General features: G+C 43.0%; 1 protein-coding gene across 11 annotated transcripts in view; it reads left to right on the top strand.

The window, feature by feature from the left end:
- Nucleotides 1-570: 570 nt before the first annotated feature.
- Nucleotides 571-27,249, top strand: part of MBNL2 (muscleblind like splicing regulator 2) — a 112,380-nt gene continuing 85,701 nt past the window's right edge. For 2 of the 11 annotated variants that reach the window (XM_069802440.1, XM_069802442.1), the window contains exon 1: nucleotides 16,679-17,085. The gene's annotated coding sequence lies outside the window, so the exon portion shown is untranslated. Of the gene's footprint in view, nucleotides 701-16,672; nucleotides 17,086-27,249 lie in introns of those variants that run through there. The other 9 variants (XM_069802441.1, XM_069802450.1, XM_069802443.1 and 6 more) reach the window with 9 other exon arrangements.

Below are 27,249 nucleotides of genomic sequence, written 5' to 3'. Positions count from 1 at the left end.
GCTCCCCCTTCTCTCTGGCTGGGGACGTTCCGTGATTTCGAGGGAACGGTGCCAAGCCTCGCTCCAGGGAGCGCGGCCCGGCGGCAGGAGGGGAGGCCGGGGGGGGGTTCCACGGGCCTGCGCCGGCTGCTTGCGGGCGAGGGGAGAGCGCTTTCGTCCCCTGCGAACGTCACTTGAAGGGGAACAGAAACTGCTCACCGATTCGGGTCAAAATCTGGGAAGAACGAGCTCTGGGAGCCGAGCCACGCTCTTGTTCCCCGCAGAAAAATCGCCTACCCCGCGGCTCCAGCACGAAAAAGACCCACCGCGCCGCAAACCCAGGACTCTGGCCCCTCTGCGGCACCCCCCCCCCCAACGCCGTTGTTCCGCGGAGAGAACCGCTCGGGCAAAAACACCCCGGGCCCCTGCCCGCAGCCCCGGCAGCGCCCGGGCCCCAGCCCCGCCGCGGGACGGCGCGGAGGGCGGTGCGGGGCGCGGAGGGCGGTGCGGGCCGCGGGGACGGCCCCGGGGCGGTGCGGCGGAGCGGCCGTTCAGCCCCGGTAGGGAGGGGCCGGACCGCCCCTACGCGAACAGCAGCCGCCGCCGCCGTCGCGGTCGCGGCGGGAGAGGTGACAAGCCGCTCTCCGCTCGGGTGGGAGAAGCGGCTGCCTTCCCCCCCCTCACCCCCTCCGCCACACGCTTCCCGCCGCCCCGCTCTGAGGTAAGGCAACCGGCGACGCCGCCCGCCCCCGCCCCGCGGCGAGGCGAAGGGGCGGGGGGGGGGGAACAGCGGGTCTCGGTGTCCCCGTCTTCCCCTCACGCAGCCGCCGGGCCGGGCCGGGCCGTGAGGGGAGGTGGCGGGTAGGCGGCGGCGGGACTTTTCGTTCCCTCGCCGCCCCCGGGGGAGGAGTGCCGGCGGCCCCGGGGGAGTCTGGTCTGGCGGCGGCCCGCGGCGCCTCCCTGAGCGGGGCGGCGGGGGGGGAGCGCCCGGCCGAGCCGCTGCCCGTCCCGCCGCACCTGGGCGGGCGGCGGGCGGCTGCGGAGGAGCCCGCCTCGGCCTCTCCTCCGTCTCCTCCTGCTGCTGCCGCCCCGAGCCCGGCACTCGTTCGGGTGCCCCCCCCCCCCCCCCGACCCCGCCGCCCGTTTCCCCTTCGCTGTTTTGGGGGGGCCGGGGGTGAGGCGGCGGGCGCTGCCCGCCCGCCGCATCTGGTTCGGCGGTGATTTACGGTTTTGTTAACTCAGCATTTGGCACGGCGCGCTTGCGGGGAGCAGCAAGCGAGCGGGAGTCGTTAAGTTTTTTTGTGACTTCTTGGAAGGGAAAGGGAAAAGGGCTCCGTGGGGCCGCGGCAGCCCCAGCGGCTTCCTCCACATCGCGTGTGTGTGTGTGTCCCAAAACACACCCCCCCGCCTCATTCCCCCCCGCTTCAGCCGGGGGGTCACCGCTGTGGGCAGCCGTGAATAACGCTGGGCAGGTTTGGGGGGGTGGTGTGGGGATCGCCACCCGTGAAGGTGAGCGAGGCAGGAGGGGAAAACTGTCAGAAATTGCACGTTTTTCGCGCTGCTAGTTTTGCGTGGAAACCCCACGTATTCATTCCTTGTACGTACATACATGTGTATTTATCTATGTGTACATGCAGCACATACATGCATTTTTTTGAGCAATGAGAACATTGCCTGTCGGCTTCTGCTTCCAGATGTTTTGTTTTCTGTTTCTTTTAGGCATATTTGCATTTCTGCTGGGAGGGGAACAGAGAGCAGTGGTGTTGTTGAATAGGTATTTCAACAGTAGCATGGAACAACTTGTGTGCCTTTAATTCAGCTGCAGAGGATATCCATGTGGGATTAATATACTTAAGCGATCATGTCACACTGACGTATCTTGTTCAGACTTGTAGATTTTTAAAGCCGTGTGGACTTGTAGGTAGTAGCGGAAGTGTAATTAATTTTAAACATGTGACCTGGCCTAGTGCTTATGATTTTAACGTGGTATTCATACCTTGGTAAATATGCATAGATTTAGCCATCTGTCCTCCGTTTTCCCTTCGTGTGCGCACATACCACGCTGCGCAAATGAAAAAGGTACCTGTGGTAGGCTTTAGGGCCAAATACGTATTTAACTTTTCCAGGAAATGCTCTAAAGTTACTGTTAAGGACTAGCGGAAAGCTTCTTTCATACAGTTTTTGAGTACGTTTAAAAAAAAAAAAAAAAAGTTGCTTCAGCATCAGTGATGCTGATCTGTAATTTGTATTTGGCACTAATGCTATTTGCATACGTCCAGTACAGCTGATACTGCTGCTGGAAGGCATGTAATTCTTCCTGCTGTGGACAAGGCCCTTTTGTGTAGCGTCAACCTCGTACACTTTTGGAGGGTGTATGAACCCAAGGTAGAGCCTTGCAGTTTCTCTCTCTCGTGATAAGGTGTGTGTGTGGGGTGCCAGCCGGTCTTGCTTGTTGGAGATCTTAGCAACAAAACTTCTGACACAGGCTGGAGCTCCAAGTTGGGGCACGTCGGTCTTTGGCGCTTGCCGTAGTTGCGTATGCTATGGCTCATCTACGTGCGAGTGAAATTTGGAATAGCAGTGAGCTACAGCAGTGTTTTGCACTAGTGTAAGGGTCTGTCTGTCTGTCCAAGGTAACTTGCAGGACGGTGGCTATACAGTAATGTTTTCCTACAGCTGAAGAGATGGGCTGTTTTGTTGTGGTATCCCTGCTGTCACCACAGGAGTGGTACTTCTGCATTGTGCAGATAGGTGGGTGGATGACATGACATGTGTCACCTCAACATGCTTTTCCTCTGAAACTTATCTCCTTTACCATTTATGGCCCTCTCTCTGAAGAAATCACCTGTTTTTAGACATGAGCAGACCTGCCAAAATCTCAAATCTTTGACATTGCTGTGTTTGGGATTGTGATGCTGAAATCTTCATTTGAGCATCATTTTCTTAAATTTGGCTTTTACAGAATAACAGTTGTCATAAGAAGATTAAAAATAAAGTCTACTTGCTGCTAACACTTGGTGGGTGAAATTTTCATTTCTTCTGCTACAGCTGCTCCGTAGTTTCTCTGCTGGTTGCAGAATAACTAGAATTGCAGTGTGCGGTACTAAACAGACTACTTTTTCTACTAACCTAGGGATTCCTAAACTGTGGTATACCTACCGTAGCAAAAGTGGTATGTGAATCCTGCCACCAGTGGCATGTGACTGCCATTTTGGGAACTTTCTTAGTCTTGCTTTTTCTTGGGTTAAAAGCTGGGTTACAAGACACTGGAAAAAGTTCTGTTAACGATTTTTGGCAGGAAGAAGAAAAAGCGTATTAAATTGGTATTCCCATTGCTGCCTGATGGTGTTAGATGTTTTTGCATCCTCTGGGTAGCTCATGGAATCTCAGCAACACCACATGATTATTTTACTCCCTCTGCTACCGAGTAAAATTATACAGCCTAATTTATTTAGGATTGGCATGTTCTCATCAAAACTCATGCCATGCTAGGTGAATGAGGTCTGCTTGTTTATATTGCCTTTTTTTCCCCCAATTTAATAGGCCCTCATAGGTCTTACTGTGGTTCTACTGAAAGGTTTCAGAATTTGGTCCAACCTGTCAATGAAAACAGAAATAAAGAACCACAAACTGTATTAAACCTGTTATCGAAGAAGGTATTTTCATACTGTCGGTTATCAGGGTAGAAATCTCACTTCACATGGCCCCAGCCAGTCCTACAATCACATTTACTGCTCTTCTATAAATTTTTTTCTGGCAGTTTATTGTTAGCTCTCTGGGGCTGAAGTACTCAGGACAGATGTGAACACGCTACCTTCATCTTTGCAGAATTACAAAGTAACCTAATTGGCTTCCAGATTTCACTGTATCTTTCTTCATGTCCCTCTATCATAATTCAGACTCTTTCTGTCTACTTATTACTCCTTTCCAGATGTCCATTAGCAATCAAATCTTTGCTGGATCACTTTTCCCCAGATGAATTATTATTCATTTTCTCAGAGGCATCCAAGAAATAAAATGCCTGATGGAATTTTCTCCCCCCCCCCGCCCTTACCTTTCTTCAGTATTCTCCCACGTTCATTTGCAACTTTATGTAAGTGGAGCTAGTTAGAAAGTGTTAATTAAAATGTCACTGAAGTGAAAGTCAGGAAGAGTGTTGATCCAAAATGCTTTTCAGTTTGAAGTCACTCATTTCTGGTGAATAAACCTTTAAAAACAAAAACAATCTCTTCCTTTTCTACTGCTGATATTTCCCCTGTGCTTTTTTCTGTCTTGATCGTTGTGGTTGGATTATTTGGGATAACTGGGTTTGACATAATCAATTCGCTTACAGCTTCAGAGAAACACAGTTTCGAAACACTAAGTTTGGAATAAAAATGTAGCTGGTATGGCTAAATCAACTACAGGTATGAAGGAAGAGTAGCCTTCTTCAAAGAGCTTAAAGTGTTGAATAACTCCACAGTTTATCTTGACTTGCAGCTGCACACCAACATTTTTGGCTCATGTTGTGTGACTGATGACAATAGTGACTGTCAGGGACTGCTCCTCTGCGGAGCCGGAGGTAGCCCTTTTGCTGGCCAGGGCCACAAAGAGCTGTAAGATTGTGGGTAGGTGTTGGAGCGCTGTGAGGATGCAGCCTGGAAGGTGGGAGGATGATGGTGCACAGCTGTATTGTTGAGGAAAGGCATAGCATGTCCTAGAGTAATCAAATTTCCTAGACTGGAAGGCTTCATGAGCTGCCCGCAGCATACTGGAGGCGCAGGTTGCTCTTTGCTTACATAGACCTGAGGCAGCAACACTGTCATTGAGTAACGTTTCAGTATGAAAGTATAACGTCAGTGTAAAGTCCAGAAATACTTCTGACCTATGACCAGTTGGGATCATGTATCTTAAAGCAACAAAACCAGGGTCTGTCTGTGGCTGCAAACTCTTGACACTGTTTTCCTCTGCTCACCACTGAATTCCAGGTTTAGGTTTAACCTCAGCTACTCCTCGATAGTGGATGGTTTTGATGGTCCTGCAGCTGTTTGTGCTGAAGGATAGATAGGTCTGTTGTGTCTCCACATTGAGAGAGTTCGAGGCTGTTTCACCTGCTGGTTTGACACTGATGTTAGAAAGTAGTGTAGAGGGAACTGAGCTTTCTAGGTCTCTGCAGGGGAAGGATTGAGTGATGGGGGAGCAGCTTCCCGCTGCTACCAGATTGTACTGCTGCTTGTTTCCCCATTGCTCCCAGTTTATCCAGGGAGGCCACAGACTGTTCATTGTATTTTGGGGGGCCCTCATGAGGTGTCCTCGCCCCCCTGGTGAGAGACAAGTATTTCATGCCTGATGGTATCAAAAAGGAGGTCTGGAATGTTGACTTCACAGGTCTCAGAGGAAAAAAAAAACAGCAAACAAACTGTTTTAAGGTACAGGGGTTTCTAAAGGTACTCAGCTTGGGTTGTGTAAGCTGGCTGTCGGTTCTTTCTTTGTAACTGAGAGGGCTTTCAAGTGCACAAGGTTTTCACAAAGTAGAGCGTTTCCTTGCAGTGCTCTGTGTCTATATGGACATTATAAGCTTTGAGCGTTGAAGATCTTAGCATAGGCTTTGATGCATTAATTATTTTGGCCTTTATTTGCTGTTCTCAAATCTGGAATTTCTGTCCTGTGTGTGTATATGGCGAGATGTGAAAACATTAAGGTGATTTTGGGGTGTGTTACTGGAGCAGTGGTTGTTAGGAGCTGACTGTATTTTTGATTATTGCTAGTGTGTGGTTCCCTGAGCTCTCAGGCGCTTGCCCTGCTGGCCATCTGTGAGCTGGAAAAGATTGTGGAGTTTCTCGGTCTTTGCTCTGCTGAGGAAAGTTCTCTAGTTCCTGGGAAACTGGACATTCTTTCACTTGCTTGAATGAGGTGATGCTCTTTCCAAAACAGCAGTACTGTTCTGATATTCTTAACCTTCAGTTTCTTTGTCAAGGGTCAGGTCCAAAATATGCCCAACTCCACAGGTTGGACCAGAGGTGACCTGTGAAGGTGCCAAAGGAACTATGAGGAAACTGACTTTTCATACAAAACATGAAAAGATGAGTTTTGGGGACTTCTGCATGTTTAGCCTTGTCAATATTCCCCAAATTTATCATTCTAGGACATTTTGCTACCTTCCATTAAAAGATATTAGTGTTAGCCTTGCTAAAACCATTTATTTATTTTAGTCTTTAAGCGCGTAGATGTTAGCTTTAGCTTTTCAGATTAATGAAATCTAATAAAGATGCCTTACTAGAGGCACCGTAGATTTCATGTTTGCAGAACAGGTGAATTAAGTGCTTCCTGCCATTTGCTTGTGACTGGGTCTTTGTATTACGGGGGGGGAAAGACATGGGATTTAGATCTCGTCTGGACAGCTTTGGGTGATGCAATGTGTATCAGGTATTTCACTCTTGGGATTGTGTATTGCCTGTTGGCAGTTAGAGGTAGGTCTTACATTACTCGATTCATTCACTTAATTTCATAATGCTTTATGCTCTTTGCTTCCTGTTTGTGGTGGAGTGTATTTCTTCTGCTACCTGCAGCTGTTAGAAGGTATCCGATTTCTCTGGTTCTTTTCCTAATTCCTCGAACAGCCCATTCCAGTTTATACCATGGCAAATGAAGTGGGCTGTGCCATTCGGATTGCTGGGTGCCACAGGAGAGGCACGGACACCCTGTGATTCTGTCTGGAGGTGCAAGCTGTTGAATCGTAGGAATGGTTAGACCTGGATGTGCATCCTGTGGGAGCAGCGGTGAGTGTGGACAGGAAGGGTGAGGACATAATAGCCGTAATGGTAAGATTAAGGCACATTCCAGCAGAAGGAGGTTGTGTCGGTGGCTTCAGTCAGTCATTTTCTTGAAATAATCTGCCCTCGCTGTTGTGAATTAGAGGAAGGGGGAAGAAAAATCAATAAGCTTTCTGAGCTATAAAGAGGCCTCTTGACTAATAGTGTGGCAATAACTGGAGGCAGGAGCTGGGTGGAGCTCAGTACTCCTCCCTCATGAAGCAGCAGAGCGGTTTGGTCATCTGAATTGTGCCGATGGCCCTAGGGCTGACAGGAGGATTATTACAGCATTGTTCTCGCTTTCTAGAAAGCTTACCTCATTGTTCTTTACAAATTTCAAAGACTGTTGAAGCATTTTTCTTACGTGGTAGCAGCAGTGCCAAACCTGCTAGAGCTGGTCCCTGCTGCTGCCGAGTCTCTGGTGGCGTTTGCCGCTGGAAACAAACTGGAAAGGGGGAAATGTTGGTTTGTGTAGAACTGTGCAGAAGGCTTTCAGGACTGAGATGATGAGTTTTCTGAACAGGAGGAATCATTGAAACTGCTGTAGTTCCACTTTGCTTACTTCAGCAGGATTTTGTCAGTGGGTTCATAGTAATTTGTTGCTTTCTGCATGGTAGACTGAAAAAAGGAGCAGAATGAATGGGGTATCCTTAAAGGTGTTGGGTTTGGGGTTTTTTTGAGCTGCCAATACACTTGACGTTACATTGTCTCAGAAAGAAATCTTTGCATGTGGCCGTAACTGGAAGTGTCTGCATTAAAATTTGGGTTTTGAAGGACTTATGAAGAACTCTTCTGGAAAAGTAAGCACTGGTAACTTCCATTTTTTTGGCTGTTAGGTGGCTTGGTCGTAGATATCTTTGTAAAATGGAAGTGCATTCCAGATGCAAAATATCTGAGAGGACCAGCTGCTGCCAAAAGTAAAGGGAAGAGACTGGGATCGAAGTCTCTTTAGTTCATCCATTGGGAGCTGAGCACATGGTCGCTGCTTTTGTCAGAGGCAGTACTTCTAGTTCAGATGAAGTCCTGTTGCCGTGTCTAGATCCAGTGAAGAGCTACAATTGTGAATAGGGGTCTAGGTTGAGGGAGCTGGGCCTCTTTAGTTGGGTGGAAAGGAGGTGAAGGGACAATCTAGTTGCTGTTTACAGCTTTTTACAGCTACTGGAGGATAGTTAGGTAGATAATGGGGCCAAACTCTACTTAGTAGTGCCAGATGGCAGCAAGGGGCAGTGACAACAAATTGTTGCTTTGGAGATTCAGATTGGACGTTAGGAAAATCTTGTTACTAGAAGGGTAGTGAAGCACTGCAGCAGGTCATCCAGAGAAGCTAGTATCTGCCCTCAGAGCTTTTCGGGGCTCATCAAGGCAAAGCCACAGCTGACCTGATCTGCTGTTGATGATAGTCTTTGTTTTGAGTCAGGGGCTGGACTAGGTAACCTCCAGGTTTCTTCCAACCAATGTTTCTAGGAGCCTGGGTTAGATTCACCAGAAATGAAGAAGTTTTTAGACAACTTTGAACTGAGCTGACCAGCTACTATGGGGTGCTTAGTGGTAAACTTAATTTCATGTCCTCAGTACAGCTTTAGTAGTTCACACAGCAATGCTTCAGTGACCAATACTGAGATCAGTATTGTTGGCCTAAGTATTTATGACCTGAGGACCTGCAGGTCGTTTTTGTCAATGGGTTTCTTTTGGTCTCACCCGGCCCAGAGGGAAGGGGTAGAACTCTTTGATGGTCAATACTGCCCAAACAGGCAAACGCCTCCTCACGGGCCTGATGAAGATGGCTTCAGGGGATGAGGTGGCATTGTGATCACCAAGAGGGCAGGTGGACTGCAGTGAAATTGGCCTTATAATCTTAAGTTCGTAAGACTATATACCCCACAGCAAAAGATCTGTGTAATCTTCATCTTGTGCTTTTCCTCTGCAGTCCCCTTTGCCTAGTCCTACCTTTAATAAGCCAAAGGTAGCAGATAGGATGCCTTCTAATCTTATTTTGGCTCTACTAATATGTATTAGTGCTAATATTTTATTGTTATTAGAGTTGGTGTGAGAGGGAATAGCCAAATGAATGGCTTTTTCAATTTTATAAGGCTTTTTTTGAGAAAGGGAGAGGAGAGTCAGAGAAAAATATAGAAGAGGTGAAGTATGCCATCTTAGAAAGCTAGATGCTGTCCCCTTACTGACTCTTCCCTACAAATAAACTCTCTGTCCTATCTTTGGACCTCTGGTGAATGAAGCCCTATGTGCATTTTGATTTTTGAAGCATTCTTTTTTTTAATTTACTTCATTTTTGAGGTGGTGGGATTAAATCTTGACATGCACTGCTTGAAACATGCTATTGTCAGAGATCAGGCTTTTGGATGCCATTTTATCCCACACCTAGTGCTTCTGCTAGAGGACCTTGTTTCTTGCCCTTCATTACTCTTATTGCTTTGCTTATTTTTCCTGAGTGAAAACCATTCTTGTTTCTTCCTGTGTATACAGCTACTTATTTTTTTGGTTTCTGTTACATGACATTGGGAAAAATGAAGGTTCATGATCATGTATATAGTATTATATGGCAGAGTAATTAGGCAAAGATCCAAACGTAATGTTTAAAAACATTATACAATTAAAAGTATTCCTGGCACTTCACAGTGATCAAAGAGCAAGCTGAAACAAAACAACCTCTTTGGAGGTGAAAATGGAAATTTGGTGCAAAACTCATGAGACTGTGGATGCATGTAAATCTGATGTTTAAAGAAAAGCTTGCCTATGTGAACACAAACTCATAGACTTCACAAGATAGAGCTGCCTGCTAACCAAAAGACTAGTTGCTTGCCAGCAGTTCACTTGGCATAGCTTTCTCCTACCTGTCATCCGTACTTCACAGAAAGAAAGAAAACCCTGTACTTACATACTCCAGGCCTTCCCTCCTTGCCAAAGTAATGCTTTGTTAATTATATGGAGTCCTCTGCTCTTACATGTGCAGGTTATTAATTGCTGTAAAAGGGTGAGGGATTGAATCCTACTGTTACTGATTTTAAAAAACAAAAATTATCCAATTGGCTCTCATTTTCTGTGAAGTCTCCTGGAGCCTATTTTCTCTGCTTACAGTGGAGATTGCTTGCTGATTTTCCTGCATGCCCCTGAGCATCTACCCTACAGACACAGGCTATTAAGTGGCAGCTTGTAGGGAAATGGGAGCTAGCGTCACCTGTTAAATAGCAATGGGATGTTTTACACCTGTATTGCAGTAGTGTGAAAAAACAATAGAATAATTTTAATGGAGTGAGTTGTATTATTTTTGTGCTAATTGAAGATGGGAAAATTCAAAATGTAGCTTAGTTTCAGCGGCATCTTCTTCCCTTTGGGTTTATAATGGAGTAATAAAATAGAGCTTTTGGATTTAAAGGATAATTAGAGAGTCCTCATTACATCACTGTTCGGAAGATTTATTATTTGCAGCCATTGCTTGAATTATATGCAGGATCTGGGATATATTAGAGGCTGATAACTGAAGCTTCGTAGAAGATTAAAAAAATACTTGGTTTACCTGCAGAAAACATAATTGGAATAAGTCTCTCATGTAGTTATGTGAAATATTATTTTTGGTGATTTAGGAACTTTTTAGAGGACAAAGCTTGCTCCTGTGTCTTCCCAGTAGGTTGGCTGTTACAGGAAGCCAGCAAATTCTCAGGATAAGGGGCAGAAGTTTAGTATATGCATCCTTCACCTATGCTCCCTGAAACACAAGAGGGTTTTCCTATGCCCATGTGACTTTGTGGCTGAGGTTAGTAGGTTCTCTGACAAGGTGATTTATCAAATGGTTTCCTCCTGTTGTGGGTTTGAATAGGAGCTGCTCCAAATCTGAGGCCTGAACAATAGCTATGGAGGAAATTAGTCATGGAGGGGTCTGAGGAGGAAGGAGCATGTTTTTATCAGCGATGGAAGAACTTCCCAATACACAGGGGTCTCGCTAAAGATAATTTAGGCATTAGTGAGTAGTGGTGGTTTACACCTTCACATTGTTTCCAACTGGGTATTGAAGACTAAAGGGTACAACACTTGCTTTCTTCTTAATTTGACACATTTGGAAAGTATTCTTCATAACGACATGGATTCAAACTACATTTTTATGAAGGCTTAAGCGTTTGGTGTTTGTTTCAGCTGGAGTGAGAGGCTTGGGAGGCCTCCATCACATAATTCCTGGTTTTGGTGGATGCTGTACAAAATGGGGGACATGAAATCAGTTAGCAAAGAGAAGGATTTATCTTGAGTATATGATACGTTGCTGGCTTAAACAGTGCTTGTGCTTTTACCCTATGACTCCTTGTGATTCATAAAACATCTATACTGTGTAGGGTTCAGCAGTTGAAGGTAAAGGGTTTCTGTTTTGTATGTAACCCTTTTACATTCTGCTAGAAGAGTTGGGAAGATCTATTCTGATATGTATTGAGGAAATGCTTTACATTTTTGGATGGGTACAGGTATCTAAATATATGGCATCTAAAATGACACTAGACCATTTTATATCTGGGACATCTGTATGGGGCTGGCAGATATAAGCCAGGACATACCAGTAACCCAGTCTTTCCAGCAGTGGCCACTGGAGGCCAACAGGAATTCCCTAGGGCATCTAGGAAGGCACTAGATGTCTGGGTTTGGATGACTAAAATTTAAATGTTAGTGTTTTAATATTTCTGTGATTTGGTATTTCAGATCAGCAAACTGCGAACAGCTTTTTTTCAGCTGTCATGAAGAAAAATAGAATCACTTTCCTGAAAAAACTTTTGCATAACTGTGCGTTCTATGAGCAAGGCAATATAGGTGTTTTGCCAGTTTATTTTACCTAGCTTATTATTGTGTCAGTTTATATTACCTAGCTTATATAGACAAAGTCAGCAAGATACTGGTTGTTTTACCAACTTTCTCTCCCCCCCCAGATGCCTCCCTCCAAAAGCAAAAAGAAAATCAGGAGGAGGATCCCAGTCCAACTCCTCTTAGGTTAATTTGGTGTCAGTCAGTTGTTCAGAGGAAGAAAGCGTGAGCAAGTGCAAGGATTGATGTTCAGTCAGGGGAAGAAAAAAAAACCCTGGAACATGTTCAGCATAGCTTAGAGAACAAGCTTATGTAGCTTATATAGCAACATAGCTGGAACATGCTTATGGCAAGCTAAGGATTTACACCAAAGCTGTAACTGTACATTGTCAAAATACAGGTGTTCTTTAGCTATATGTTAATGTCTTTAGTTATTGTAAATGAATTTGAAAATCAAAAGTGCTATCCAGTGCATGTAGCTTAAGTGTCTAAATATGTTCCTAATAAAGCTTCTTCTGTAGTAAGGTTTTGCCTCTTATGCGTTCAATGAAGGACATGATAGAAGGAGCCTAAGGGTGACCATCTCAGGTAACCAATAGAGAAACACAGATGCTTTTAGGATATGATGGAATCTCTTGGAATAGCTACTTAGGGATAGGATGAATCACAGTCCACAAATGCCCATTTCTCTTCAGTGACTATGAGGAGGGAGGGGGAGTAGGGTGACTCAGTGAGATGTGGTTGTTTATATTTGGTCAAATACATTTCAAGCTAAGTGCTTAAGGCTACAGTCCAGAGGCAGCTCAGCTCTCCATGGCACCTGGGATATGTCTCTCAAATGTTCAGCTACAAAGCCTGGTTGGAGTGTACTGCAGCTCTCCTCTGGCTGATGCCTTCATCACCCTTCCCAACTGGAGCCACCCTGTGAAGGAACGGTGCACGTGTACTCAGTTTTCATCCTGATGGGGAATTGGTGTCATCCTAAAATAAATTCAGGACACAGGCTGGATGCATGCCTGAGCCCATGTGTTTGGATCTCACAATTTAGACGTGGCTTAAATTCCTTGTGCCATGAGCAGAAGGAGAGAGGGGATTTGGAAGGCCTCCAGAAGCCACCTTAATTTTGGTAAGACTGAATCCTAACATGTAACTTGGATATCCACTTGCTTCTGTGGTGTGTTTTCATTTCATATTTCTCTCAGCGTATGTGATGAAAATAGAATAGCCTGTTTTCATGTCTGTGCACAATCAGTCTCCAGTTTTTGTAGGTTAGGGAGACGTTGGGATGTCTGGGTGCTAGGAAGTTAAAACAATTGAAATCCTGGACTTAAAAATATGCTTTTCGGAAGAACTTTAAAACCAGAATTAGACCTAGCAGTGTCCTTTCGGAACAGCATACCTCCTTCCAGTTAGTAACTTGAATTTTGGCATTACGCTTTATTTTGTAACTTATAATGATTTCTACCATCACTTCAGTCCAGAGAGAGAGAGGTATTTTGCAAAGGCTGATATCAGTGGTATTATGCATTAATAGGTCTAGGTGCCTAGTTTTAAAATCTTGGCAGCTGCCTTGACTTTTCTTTATGCTGTCATTCAGACCAGGTTGCTAGCAAGGTTGGATTTTGCTTGGTAGTAGCAGTTGTGGGAAGTTACTAAGGAAAGAGTCTATTACTGACACAGGAAATAGTTTTGAAGTTGTTCTTGCCATCCCTGAACTTACAGAAATGTTACTGTTGCCATGGGTTATCTATGCAAGGCTCAAAATGATCTTTCTGCTGTACTGAATGTCACTTAAGTTGCTGGGTGTCTTCAGTGTTAGTGTTATATACATTCCATGCTTCTTGCAAAACTCCTTTAAATTGAGAAGTTTTGTTGTTTAGTTGTTTATGGGATTAGACCTAATCGCTATGATTCAAGAGTAAAGAAGGAAAAAACCACTGTGCGGGTTCTGCATGTTCCAGTTCTCCTCTTCTTTATTACTTCCAAAATAGTCCACTTTTCTCCAAAAGTTATATCTGCACCCTTCAGAAAATTGTGTGCGATAGTCACCTTTAGCAGAATTTTTCCCTTGATTCATGTCAAGTAGGTCAGATGGCATTTTCTGAGTTGGGAATTAACCTTTATTTGTTACTCTTAGTTGTGTTTAACATCTGAATTTCTCAGCTTCTCTAAGATGATGTCATTTTGCAATTAAATATATAATACAATTGTATAAATTGGCCTGAAAATTAAAATCCTGGCCTTTTTCTTTGTAACTGATGTGAAAAATGAATGGGCGCATGGGCACATCTCAATTTGAGACCAGTCACTTTGGAGCTCCTCACTCCTCAATGTACAGGGCAGGTATTTTTAAAAATCTCTTTTTCATCAGTCCATGAACTCATGCCTTATTTGCTGCACACTACTCAAGTGCCATTTTTGAGAACGATCGTACATTTTCTCTTGAGCTTTTTGATGGGGTTCACAAATGTGATGTGATTTATTTTCAGCACTCCCTATTGAGTAGAGGGGCTTCTGATCCTTTGGCAAGGGAGCAACTAAAATGTAATAACCCACGTGAGGAGCTGGGTGGGTGCGTGGCTGCTAGTTTTGCATTCGTGATTTGAGGGTCCTAGGAATGATATCTGGGAGCACCTCAACCCTGTTTGGGGTTGAAGCTCTGCAGTGGTTGAAGACTGTCGTATGTGCTGTAAAGCGGTGGTGCCGAAATAGGGTTGTGCAGGCAGTGCTGAACCCTCGCCTTTTGGGGGGTTGTGTTAGTGACTTGTTTTGTGTTTGTGTTTGGTGGTTTTGGGGTTGTGGTTTTTTTTTTTTTTTAGGTAGCTTGCAAGTTTCCTCCCTCTTTAGAAGCAAACTAATGGACCACAAAAGCTCTCGGCACGTGTTGCTGTATGAATGTGCGTGTTGGTCGATGGGGAGGGCGGCTGGCTCCGGTTGACTGGTGGTGCCCGTGCCACTTACTGTCCCCAGCTCCTCGTCCAGCTTGGACACCATGTCCTTGTTGTAACCTCTTGCTCGACCAGACCCAGGATTTCCAGACTCTGGATCTTGCGTCTCTTCCTCCCTTTCCGTCTCATTGCCGTCTGTCCCTCTTCTGCCCGGCTTCATGTCACGTTTTGGTCCACCTGATCTTTCTCACACCCCCTCTGCAGTGTGCTCTCCAGGGCCTGTCTCCTGCATGTCTGTGGGGCACCAGCCGAAGGGTCATGAAAGCAACAGGCGAGGTTGTCTTCCTGCTGTCAGCTCCAATGTCTGGTCCCTGGCAGATGGGAGCAGCAGTTACAGGGGAAATCCTGCTAATCTCCTGTAACTTGAGCCCATTACATGCTCAGTCGCACTGTGGGGCTGGTGCCTTTCCAGCCGCATACGGACGGATGGCTGGAGGAGGAGGTGGATGCCTACTGCAGAACATTTTCTGAGGTCTGCACTGAAGGGATCAGAAGAAAAAAAAATTAGAAAGATGGTGTGTGTCAGCTGAATTCTAGAAGGTTTTAAAGGTCTGTCAAACAGGAAAGTATTTTCATAAGTATAGCAAGAAACATAGCCTCGATTTAACAACAACAAAAACAACAACAAAAAACCAAACCAAAAACCCCCAAAAAGCAAGGGGTCAGCACTTTGCCAAATTTCAAGACTGCCCTGACATGGGCAGGGGAGCCAGAGTTCCCTGGTGAGTGAATTACAAGGGTGGCAGAGCAACATGTTTTTGTCTAGGCTATCGCAGAAATGGGCAAACTGTGTTTTGGCAGAAAAGTAAATAAAACCTGCAGCAGATGTCCAGCATGGAAGATTTTTAACACAGGCAACTCGAGTTTGGCAAAGTCAAAATAATGTGGAAAATACTGATGAGATGCACCAGGCCATCTTAATAACAGATGGAGTTACCACCCCTGTCCCTGGGGTCTCTTGAGACCCACCAGAATCAACTATTTGGGTTTTCGGGGAGGTTTGGTTTGGTTTTTTTATATAGAGCGGAGTGGAGGGGGTGATTGAGCAGAGAGCGAGGGCTGGCTGGCATGGCCCTCCTTGGCAGGAGCACATTTCAGCCATGCCGGGGAGGGGAGGGTTTTCACAAATTGGGTGGGAGATGGTGGAGCCCGAAGGAGAGTTTTTGCTTGCGGGATAGAGGAATAATGGATTTTTGGGAAGCTGTGTTTATAATATGCAAAACAGTCCATAGGAAACAATGGGGCCTTGGGACAGAGCTGCCAGTGAATGAGAGCTTTGTTTTCCTCTTGTCTATTCATATTTTGAAACTTTTAGTGGAATTTTAAACACATTTTACACATTTTTTAATGGCTTGAATTGCATGAACTGCTGTCTAAAGTAGTATTGCACTGCAATCTTTATCCCTTTTTGGATAAAGATTGACTGTCAGCTTAAGCTCCTTTTTGTATTTTTCTTAATTGCAACTTTTGTTCAATAATTCTTGGCTGCTTTGTTCTCTTGTTTTAAAACTTCAGCAAAATTTGTGGGAAAACTGATTGACAGCAGACCTTGTGCATCAAGCGTATCGAGCTGCCCACAGTTTGACTTGAAAATGGCAACTGGTAGCATAGTCCTTATGCCAGAACCTCGATACAGATGAACACCAGTTGTAAGCTAATCACACGAACTGCGGTTTAGATGCTGCTGATGTGATTTGTCTGCCAAGGACATTAAAACACCATGGTACAGATCATGTTTTCATCAAGAAGCATCCCATACCTGCAGTCCCTAACAACTGGTCTCAAATATACGGGAAGATAATACGCGTGTATTGCAGTTAAATGCAAACACTGCACATGAGATTATGCAGTATGAAAATGAGAATATTACTGCCTGAATCGGAGCGGATTTTGGCTGCGTGTTAAAGTAAAGGATTGGTTTATGGTGCACAGCTCACCTTTACAACCAAAACAGCATCGTTGCAGTTCTGCAATTTCGGAAAAGCTGCCTGTGCAAGCCTTTACGATTAGCAAGAGCTTTGAAAATCCTTGTGCAAGAAATGGTGTAGCTGCTGTTGCAGTGGAGGGGAAAGGAGTTGTTTGCTTTTGCTGCGTTATGTTATTTCATGGAGGTATCGCTTTACCTCGCCAGTAAAACTCCTTCCCTGTGCGAGGGAAATTCCTGGTTCATCAGTATGGATGCATTGTTTTTACACATTAGAAGTGCTGTGTTGCCATGTCAATCATCCCGTTAGGATCAGTTTAAGAGCAGTAGGGCTGACGAAGCTGGGTGTGATTGGCTGCCATATGCTGGGAGGGCTCTGGGAGAAGGAAGGGCTGCAGTCTTTCAGCAACAGAGTTTAGGCTGTGTCTTTGCTTCATCATCTGAGGAAAAATCCCCAGATAAGGCACAAGGCTTTCCGAGCGCGCAAAAAAAAAAAAAAAAAAAAAAAAAAATTACGGGCTGCTCATTGTTTCATGTGAAAATTACTTACCATGGGAATGCGATGGGAAAGATGCGGCTGTTTGTTTACATCAGATGTTCCTGTTCACATTGGGAATGTGCCGAATAGACAGGGCTAAACAAGGTAGGAAGGAGGTTTGTTGTCTTTTATCGAATGTTTAAAGAGTTTGCTGCAGTGTGCTGCATACTGTATGTGTTGCTTGGGGGAGTCGGGGAAACAGTGTTTCTCCGGTGAATGTATTCTGTTTGGGTGCAGTAGGTGGATTTTATGGTAACTTGTTTTCAACGGGAATTAATTTCCAGTGTAAATAGCTCTTGTCAGAAATAGAATGTGAGTATACGCATATTAAAATAACGCAAGTAAAAAAAGAAATAGGTCAGTGTGTTTCAGAAGTGCTGTTACCCTAATTGGATTTTTAGCTGGGTTGTCGTCTGGTAGTGCTTCCTAGCTTTAAGAAAGAGAAGGAGTCAGCCTGGAAATCTGTGAAGTTTATAGCAGATATGTTTGAAGATTTAGGTGAATTAGACTGGCTGATCTAAATAATTCCCTATCGGAGTCTTTAACTAAAGCCAAGACTGCCTGTCTTAGACTTGTAGGAGCCATGCAGCGAGATTACAGTATTTTACCCTGTTATAAAAGTATGGGCATTTTTGACTGCACCGTGATTCCTTGTACTCTTGAAGGCAAGCCGGGAGAGTTTTTCGTATTATAGTTTAGCTGAGCGTTTCCCCTGCCCTTTCCAGGTGTTTGTCTTGGCTGTAAAACAGAACCTGTACATGAAAACAAGGAAAACAAGGTTAATAATATGTGCTGCAATTATCTTATACATTTTTAATGAGAGAGCACACAGCTAGCAGAATAATTTAATGAGCAGGCTGGCTTTTAGAGCAATGATTTCACTGTGCTGAGCCACATCAACTTTCTTACTGAGGAGGAGCCTCAGGAAGGAATGGGAAGATGTATGTAAAGTGCTCTGGAGAGAAGGAAAAGCATTATTTAGGCAGAAATCTGTAAAATTCTGGAAGACTAGAGGAGTTACTAATGATGATTATTTATTAGATTGGAAGCAAACTTTACTGTCATATTGCAGGAGGGGTCTGAGGACATTGCCTCATCCTGCGAAGTGCTGAAGCCTCTTCAACTTTCTTAGACTGCCATATGCATTCATGGCACCTTTCAGGATCCCACCCAATTCGCCACCTGAATTAACATGCTGTCTTCAGTTGTGTTATAGCAGCATCGTTTATAAGTACACTATATAATATAGTTTTCTACATTTTTTTCTTTTTTTTTCCAAGACTTGACTGTGAACAGCAAGAAAATGTTATCATCTCATTTCTCCTGTAATAGCCATGACCATTGCATATAGATACTTTTATTCAAATAGGATGTTGGTAGAAAAATTAAGTGTATGAGCTGAAGAAGACTAAAGATCAATTTCTTTAAGAAGAAATTAGGTAAAAGAACCTTTTACTGCCTAGAAAAGCTTTCAGTGGTGTAATTTTGGGGAAAGTGTCTAGATTTTTTTTTTTTTTTTTTTTTTTTTTAAATCCTAGGAACAAGTTACACTGCTTTTAGAAGTATTACATTAAATAGGCCCTTCTAGACCAGCTCTCCATCCCCCATTTTTCCAAGGATAAGTACAGGACATAGGCTCCAAACTCCCAATATCACCTCCCAGCTCCTCCCAGCTGACTCTGCTCAGAGGAGGTTGATTCAGCTTCCCTGCTCCCTGACTAAATACTTGCTGAAGACCTGCAGCTAGTTTGTTGACACATCTTCAGTCATGAACTGGTTATTTTTAAATGCTACACTCTTCTAAGTAAAATCAACCTCATGTCTTCTGAGACTTTCAAACTCTGCTAACAAGTGAAAAGCATGCCAGGGTGTAGAGCATTATTATTAAAAATCCATGAGGTATGGATATGTATGTTTAACTATCTATCACTATTGATGTGTAAATGTGTTGTTTGCATGCTGAGTGTGTTAAACATGTGAGGCAAAGATTGATGATTAGAAGCAAGTCAAATAATCTTTTTCAAGCTGTAAATGTGACCTGAATTTTTAATTTTTGCAGATAAGACTATTTTCATGCACACCTTTCAGAGAAAACTTTTCAGTCTTGTGTTTTGCAACTGTCTCTTACTTCCAAATAATTTAAGTGGCTGTTTTTTGTACCTTGGAGATTGCAGAATTATCCTCCTTATGCCTGACTGCCAAAGTGAAAATTTGCATTCATCACTCAGTGAAATAGTTTGTATCAAACTATTGACAAACAATCAAGTGACAAAAGGTGTATATATATTACTACTTCATATGGATAGGTAGGTGGGCTTTCGTCTTGGAGGGCAGAGGTGGTAGTGAATATTCTGTATTTACATTTTTTATGTAAATAGTTGGTAATAAAAGTATTTTGGACCAGATTCTGCTTAATTGCTCTGTGGATTTCATCAGAGCTGTTAGTGCAGTAACATCTTACTGTGTGCAGTCTGTTTTCCAGGAATAATTACTCTGTTTAGAATTGGTTTCTTCATTTTCCGAAGGTAGGAGTTACAGGTCCTGAAGTACCGTGTTTGACTATAGAGTGTTTATAAAGTCAAATCAAGTTCTTAATTTGTAAGCGTATGTTTTGTAGAAACCCAAGATAGTTGTGTGCTACAGTTTTGGTTTTTTTTTTTTTCCTGAGCAAGAAACACAGCTCATAATGTTACGTGGGATTCCAGGCACTCTGGTCTGGTAACTCATCTCTGCTGTGAATGAATGTTCTCTTGCTCACAAGTATGTCAGGAGTAATCTGCACTGTGTTTATTTGTACAAAGTTCTGTAAAATGTTCAGGTTTTATAGTATTGAGAGATGAGAAGAAGACTTAGTGTTCAAATGAAATTCCTCATTAATGATTTCACATATGGTTTTAATTTCCTAAATCGTGAGGCACATTGCTAAGATTTAAATTTCACATAATAGCTATTAGTGATACCTTGTTCTCTAATGTTACTAGAAATTTCTGACTTTGAGGATTTTTTTTTTTCCCCCTCTTTCAGGGAAGAAACTTTTTTTCTTTAAAGTCCAATGATTTTTTTCCCCCTTTTTTTTGTGAATATGGCTGTTACAAAATTGTAGCAAAAGAGAATATAAAATCACTTGCTTTAGAATTTGTTAGTGTATATTTTCTTTTTGAAACCATTTTCCAGCCTTTGATTGTGAAGCTAATTTGTATTAAACATAACATATCACTGTGTTATGGTTAACTGGTGTGAACCAGTGCTATGTAACTGGTCTGTAAACAGGCTGAAATTATAGCCTGAGGAAAATAAAACTCATTTCAAGAGGGTGTCAGTGCTGAAAACTGGTTCAAATAGTAGTAGTATTAACTGCTTGACTAATTAAACTAATCTTCTTATACATTATTAGCAAATGCAGTCACAGTTGTTGGTTATTGATATATGGAGTCCGAAGTTGTCTTTTAAAAACAAACTTTTCGGCTCTATTTAGGGTAGAGGATGAGAGAGAAGGAAACACAGCCCCTTTCCAGAATCTGCCAACTTCTCAATTTCCCTAATTTTTTTTTATTATTCTTTTTTTAATAAGGCCATTAAAACACCGAGCTCTCCCTCTGACAATGCTGGCAATGTAAAGTTCTTAGTTCAGTATTTTGGGCACACAAAAAAAAAAAAGGAAAACTTTTGGGCTGTGAAAATTGAAGAGCGTACCCAACAGGAGATTAAATGCAAAATCCTTATAACTAACACAAAGAAATACTAATTGTGTAGGGGACTCTTTGTGCTAATGATGATTACTGAAGGTGTTGAGAACTGCTGGTGTGCAGCTTGCTGCTTCTGCAGAAGACCTGTAGGATTCCTGGAGCCGTAAGTCTGGCAGAGGACCTGGTGGGCTTGTGATACCTTAAACTTTGCAAGTTAGAAGAGCTCAGCTGTAAACAAAAGGGATAAACATGCATCTTCACGCTCTTCTTTTTTTTCTTTCCCTCTCCCCCCATTTTTATACCTAGATGTATGTCCACAAATGCATACACACATATTTAATATACACACACTCATAAAAATACGTTTTTTCATTTTTGCGATTTTTTTTTTCAATACAAAACTGATATCTAATAAAGACAGTAGGAGGGATTTAGTGGTACAGTTATTGCATAAAGAAATGGATCAAGAAATAGGAATAGATGGTTCATATCAGAGTCTATTAATTTCTTCTATTTTAGATCAATAATTTTTAATCTGTTTCTGAGTGGATGATAAACAGTGTTTCAGGAAGGTCTGGGTGTTGCACATCGCTGAACTCATAAATAGAGACAAGGTCAGTCTGGAGGTTCATGGTGCTGTAAAATCTTCTCTCCTGCAGAGAGTACAGCGGCTCTGACAATAGGCAGAATTAGAGAATACAAGTAAGGAAAAATACAGAAATGTTTTCCCTCTGTAGTTTTATGGAAGGAAGCTAGGAGTTGGTTAGAAATGCTTTTTTTTTTTTTTTTTTTCTTGTGAAATCTGAAGGCAACTTTTCAGTATGTTTTTTGTGTGTGATCACTTTTAAGAGATAGGTGTAGCAAATTTTTTTTTTAATTGTTTTTTTTTTTTTTTTAACCCTCTAGCATTCTTTTCTATCCAGGCTGAATACTTTTTTTTTTTCCCCTGGGTTTCTGAGGATTTTTATAGTTGTTCTTCCCCCCCCCCCCCCCAAATGCTCTGTTATATATGCTTCTAGGTCTACTAAATGGCTCAGCCCTCTGCCCCCCAATTTCCTGAACCTATCATGATTTTTGCACTTTATAGGTATTATGGGCAGTCTCCTGAACTTAGTCTAAAACCAAGCTTAAATTGCCAAGTGGCAAGGTTTCCGTTTATTTTCAAGCACTCGGATGATTTTCAATGCCGGGTTTCAGCGTGTTGGGTTTATGCCTTAACACTCTCCTCCGGCAGCTCTGTGCGGGAGACTCCTCCTGACATCGAGGTGGGGGCAGCCTTGCAGGATATCAAAGTGTAGTTTTAGTCCATTTTTATCTTTTTTTGGGTACTCCTTCCTACCTTTCAGACACTTTGGCCGTGCCTCTAGTGGGACGGGCAGGCCCATCACTGGCAGGAGCATACCTCTGCGCCCGGTTAACGAGTCCAGACTCCAGCACCGCCTTGCTTTTATTTATTTAAGAGGCTGCAATAACAGGTACGGGATTTCCCCGTCGCCTCTCTTCACCCGTGGCACAGCAGCCCCAGCTACAGCCCGTGACTGCCACGAGGAGACCCAGGCTGGCTCTCCCACCTTCGTCGCCTCTCCCCGCAGCCCAAAATCGGTGGGGACTGGGCCACCTCCTCTGGCTGGCGAGAGGCTTTTTCGGAGGAGGACGCCGGTGCGTGGGCTGCTCGTGCTAGGGATTGCAGTGCTGCAGTCCTTATTGGCATGCTGAACACGCGCCGGCAGCACGGTCTGCCACTGTCCTGGAGCTCTAGTGCTTGCGTTTAAAAACTTTTCACGTGGTTTTATTTTTTTTTTTTATCCCCCCCCCCCCCCCCCCCCCCCCAATTCCTGTGTGTATTTTAGTTCCCCTCTGCTAATGCTGGGATGCACTTTGGGGCTGGATTGCTTTATTGCCATAATTCTAAACAAGGAGCAGGGGGAGCCAAAAAATCCCGAGATTTTCTTTGCCACAGTGGAGAAGGCATGAAAGGCTTTGAAAGTGGCTGCACTGATGTGTTTATAAAGGCAGTGCTTTTTTTTTTTCTGCCCCCTTTTTTTTTTAAAGACCTCATTTAATGCTCACGACTTTGTGTGGTGAGGCCACTTTCAAAGGCTTTGGTATCCACAGTAGCAGCCCTTTGAAGTGGAATCGCCAGCAGGGGACAAACCAGCAGCTTAATCCTTGGTGTAAAAGGTCCTAAGTGGTAAGAAGCCACAACATCCATCTCAAGGGGAGAAGCTGGAGAGCAAGACCTCGAACTAAATCCGTCTCCTGGACCCGGACCTCACTCGCAGAGCTGGAAATGGTTGGACACTTCTGTAGGATGTGGGGGATCAAGTCCCTCTTCTCTCTGTCTCTGGCTTCCCACTCTCTTTCTGTCCTCCCTTCTCTCTCCAGTCTCTTGAGGAGCAAGACGCAACCGCCAAAAGGCAAGGGAGCGAGGCCTGAGAACAAACATGTGTTTCTGTGAGGGTTTGTTTGCCTTCCCGAGTTGGTAAATTATCCCTCTGGAGTGCAGAGCAGGTGGCACAGTCGCCTCGTGTGGTCTGCCAGTCCTTGTGGGCGTCTGTCTGTCCGGTTAGGTCGGTGGCTTTGTGGTGGCCCCAGGAGATAAAGCTGTGCCTTCACGTTCTGAATAGTCCTTTGGAGGTGCCTGTCTCCCCTTTGGTGTGAGGATGATGGAGATTGTGCTTTTTGGTCACCCGCAATGCGCTTAAATGCCCAAAGATAGGCAGAACGAGTCCGCCATCTCTGAAACCCATTTGTTTGAAATAGGAGATGAAAGTGTTGAGTTTCTCATGGGAGGGCTCGAGGATCAGCGTGTCCCTATGGATCCGTAACCAGCCCTGGCTGCAGAATTAGGCTGCTTGTAAGGAGCTGCCATCCCGATGCGGAGAAGGCAAAAGGGTAAGCTGAGGACAGCAGTACGTACCTTGACTGCCGCATGACTCTAGCTGTTAGTCGCTGGGGTGAGAGGCTTTTTGAGGAGGACTTTCCTCCTCAACTGTTGAATTTAGTAGCCATTGGTGATTCTGACTATTTAAACAATCTGATTTTTAAGTTGAAAAGTCATTTTAAACTTGTTCGTATTTTTGACCTTCAGTACATCACCTGCCGTTTAATTTCGCACTCTAGCTGTTTGCCATATGCAAAGATAACTATCTTTTGTATGGTTTCCCAACTGGTAATTCACTGAGTGGCCCCTGCCTCATGGTCAAAATGTAGTGGTCCTCGTCATCATTCTGTTTGAATGTCACATTCTTCCTGTTGTCAAAAGCCTTGCTGTTGCCTCTTCGTATATGTAAGCCTTTCCATAGTGCTGATGGTGCTGTTGCTGTTCTCCCCATCTTTTCTAGCTCTGTGGTAATCTCTGAGATGGGGCGGGATGCGAACTTGATTTATCACTCAAAGTTACGTGCTCCATGACTATATGTAGTAGTGTAATTCTTTTCTGTTTTTCCTTTGATATTGCCAAATGTTCTGCTTGCTTTATACTTCATCAACTGCTATTTTGCTGAAGTTTTCATCAAATTGCCCATAATGTTCACAAGATCTTTCCTTTGTAGTAGTATCTTGTTTGAACCTAGTGTTGTGTGTGTACTGTTTTATTACTTTTCATTTTTTTTCCCCTCATCTGCATTATTTTGCCCATCTTTATGTTAAACTCTTATGTCATTTTATCATCCAGGTGTACTCATTGTCATGAGATCCTTTTGTAACTCTTCACAGTTGGCTTCAGGTATGACTTGGCAAAAATTTTGTGTTAACTGCAAACTATCTTTTATTGTTTATGGTTATGTAGCAAAGCAGAGGAGGATGACTCTGTTGGTAAACTTAATTATGAAAATTACAGTACACTATTAGAAGTAAAAGCATGATATTTAGCCATGTGAGTTTGTTGGGTTTGGGGGCTTTTGCAGAATTTGTTGACCCTGAACTTCTGTTCTGACTTCAGTCTTCATACCATCTGCAAATGCTTAGCACTTTTAGCTACCCTTTTAAATGAAATTTCTTTTAACATCCATAAGACTCATGTCATGAGAACTAGGTTCCACAAAAATCATCAGGTTACAAAAGTGAGATGATTCATTTCATAGAATCATAGAGTGGTTTGGGTTGGAAGGGACCTTAAAGATCATAATTTGCTTTCATTTTGCTTAATTTTGAGCTTTTAGGATTAGTATTTTCTAGCTCTTTTCTACAGTTGTCAGAATTGTACTCTTTAATAAAAACTGACAGTTCCTTGTAAACATACTTGTAGGTGATAAGGCTTTACGAAATGCACTTGATGTTTTCAGGCTTCCAGTGAGATGGGCGAGAGGTAGCTGTGCTGCAGTAGGACTGTGTAGTGGGTCCTTAAACTTGAAGATTCTTGTCACAGGAATCAATATAGGGTTTTGGTGGGGTTTTTTTTTTGTTTTTTTTTACTTAGAGAAATGAAATTAAAACAGACTTAGTAGTAATGGTCTGCTTTGGTAAAGATATCTCAAAGATATCACCTGTATCTCAACTGTCTTGGCCTCCAGACCAAAATGTCAGCTGACCAAAATGTCAGCATACCTTTCACTTAGGGGAAAGGTAAATGTGATGGTTTTCATCTTTGGAGTGCTTCACTGGAAGGTAAAACTGATTGCCCTGAAATAGGACTTTAGAGACAGCAGGCAAGTTCTACTTTTCTAATTTAAAAATACTAAACTTTTTTCTTTGTGTGGCTGTATTGACTCCAGTGCTATGGTTATGAAATTTAGATTGCTTTGTGCCTTGTGCGGTAGGATTGTTCTTTAAATCTTTTCCTGGCAGACCTTGCTCATCTGGTGAATGTTTAGCAATAATGAAGCCAGAAAAAAATGGGACCTTAAATTGTGGATTTCCATCCAACTTTACAGAAACATAATAATTTAAATTTAAAAAATCCCAGCCCTCTTAATCTCTAAATTGAGTGAGAACTTTGTTCATAAGAAATCCTAAAAGCATAAAACTAGAATACCACTACATCTTTTTAGTCTCTCACTTTTCTGTCTTTTCAGAGTATAATAGTGCTTTTTTTTGGTAGTGGACAGGCAGTTCTGCTCAGTTGCTATAAAGTGGCACCATGGTTACTACTATTTCAGATGATGGGCAGAGGGATAAATGTTGACAAGGGCCTTTCCAGCAGGTTTTCAAGATTTCTAGAGTCTATGCATTGTAATAAAGTGGGAATCTCTGTGAAAGCCAAATATTGGTAACGTATACTTTGCAGCCCATAAAGTTTCAGAGGATCACTGGAGGGCATAATTTTGACTGAGAGAGAGTTGGTTAATTTGTTAGGGTTTTTTTTTTTTTTTCTGGTCTGGTTTGATTTTTGTGTCTCACCTGCTTTGTCCTGGAAATATTGTATGAAATGGAAAGAAGTCCTATCAAGTGTCAGGGGCCGGTGTGTGTATATAGGCTGGAGGTTAGAAGATATAAAATCTGTTATTTACAAGCTAAGCAAATATTGCATTAAAATGAGGCACATTCAACAGAGAAATTTAAGTAATTTTTGCAAAGTTGTTTTTTGGAATAGAAGCGTGTGTAAGCATAACAGCACCAGTCCACTTCTTATGTTTATACATGGACAATTTTTTACCTCTGAATATTGTTGCTGATGTTATTTATTTGACCAAATAAATATTTTTTTGTGCTGTTTATTGACTGTAACACAGAAAATTTGATATCTTCAAAAATAGTGGTTTCTGTCAAGGTGAGATATATACAGGGTTAAAGGAAGTTTTTGAATTACGATTTAGCACAGAAATTGTGCAAGGCAATACAAATTGTACAGTGCAAAACAAAATGTGGCTCTAAATACCCATTTGGGACTAAGCCTGAAGTACAACAAATGAATTAAACCTTTGAAAAGGACAAAACTGTCAAGACTTATTTTAACCAGTCCAAATTTTCCACTGCAATGTGAGCAGAAAACTCTGTCTTGCCAAATGCCAGTTGCTTGTACTCAGTGTTGCAAGCATATCCATTGCTCTGGAAGCACTGGTGAACACTGGGCTGTGCTTAGCAGTACTGCCGTCCCCAGCAGGAGGGAGAAACCTCTGTGGTTACAGGTAAGCAGACATAGTAGAAAAAGTCTGGAAAAGTGCTCTGTCAAAAGATTTCTGGGAAATGTATTCATTTTTGCACTGCAAAAATATTGCAATTCATTGTGTCAAAGGATGAAGGAACTCTTTCAACTTCTTTATTGAAACACAATTTACAATGTATTCCTGAATAATTGTGTGCTTATCCGTGATAACATTTAAGTTACGATAAAATGATTCAACCATGTGAAAATAAAGTGTCGAGGTGGAATTGTTGCAATATTGCTAAACTACTGCTACTTTCCCCCCAATATTTTTACCTTTCAGTCAGAGGAGGCATTGAGATGCTGAAATTTCCTCCAGGAAAGTTTTCAGCAAGACCTAGTGAGAAGAGGAGAAACTTTTTTTCCTGTTGCTCTCTTTCCATATTAAATAGCTGAGTTAAAATAGAGAGGAATTGTCATTTAAATATTGAGAAAATTTTTTATTTAAGGCAGAGACATGCCTGGGTCTGGGACCTAGGAGTACTGGACTAGTGCTGC

Source organism: Haliaeetus albicilla, chromosome 15 (genome assembly GCF_947461875.1).
Source record: "Haliaeetus albicilla chromosome 15, bHalAlb1.1, whole genome shotgun sequence".
Taxonomy (NCBI): Eukaryota; Metazoa; Chordata; class Aves; order Accipitriformes; family Accipitridae; genus Haliaeetus; species Haliaeetus albicilla.
The sequence above is the reverse complement of the archived record's forward strand: the minus strand, read 5'-3'. Positions and strand labels throughout refer to the sequence as shown.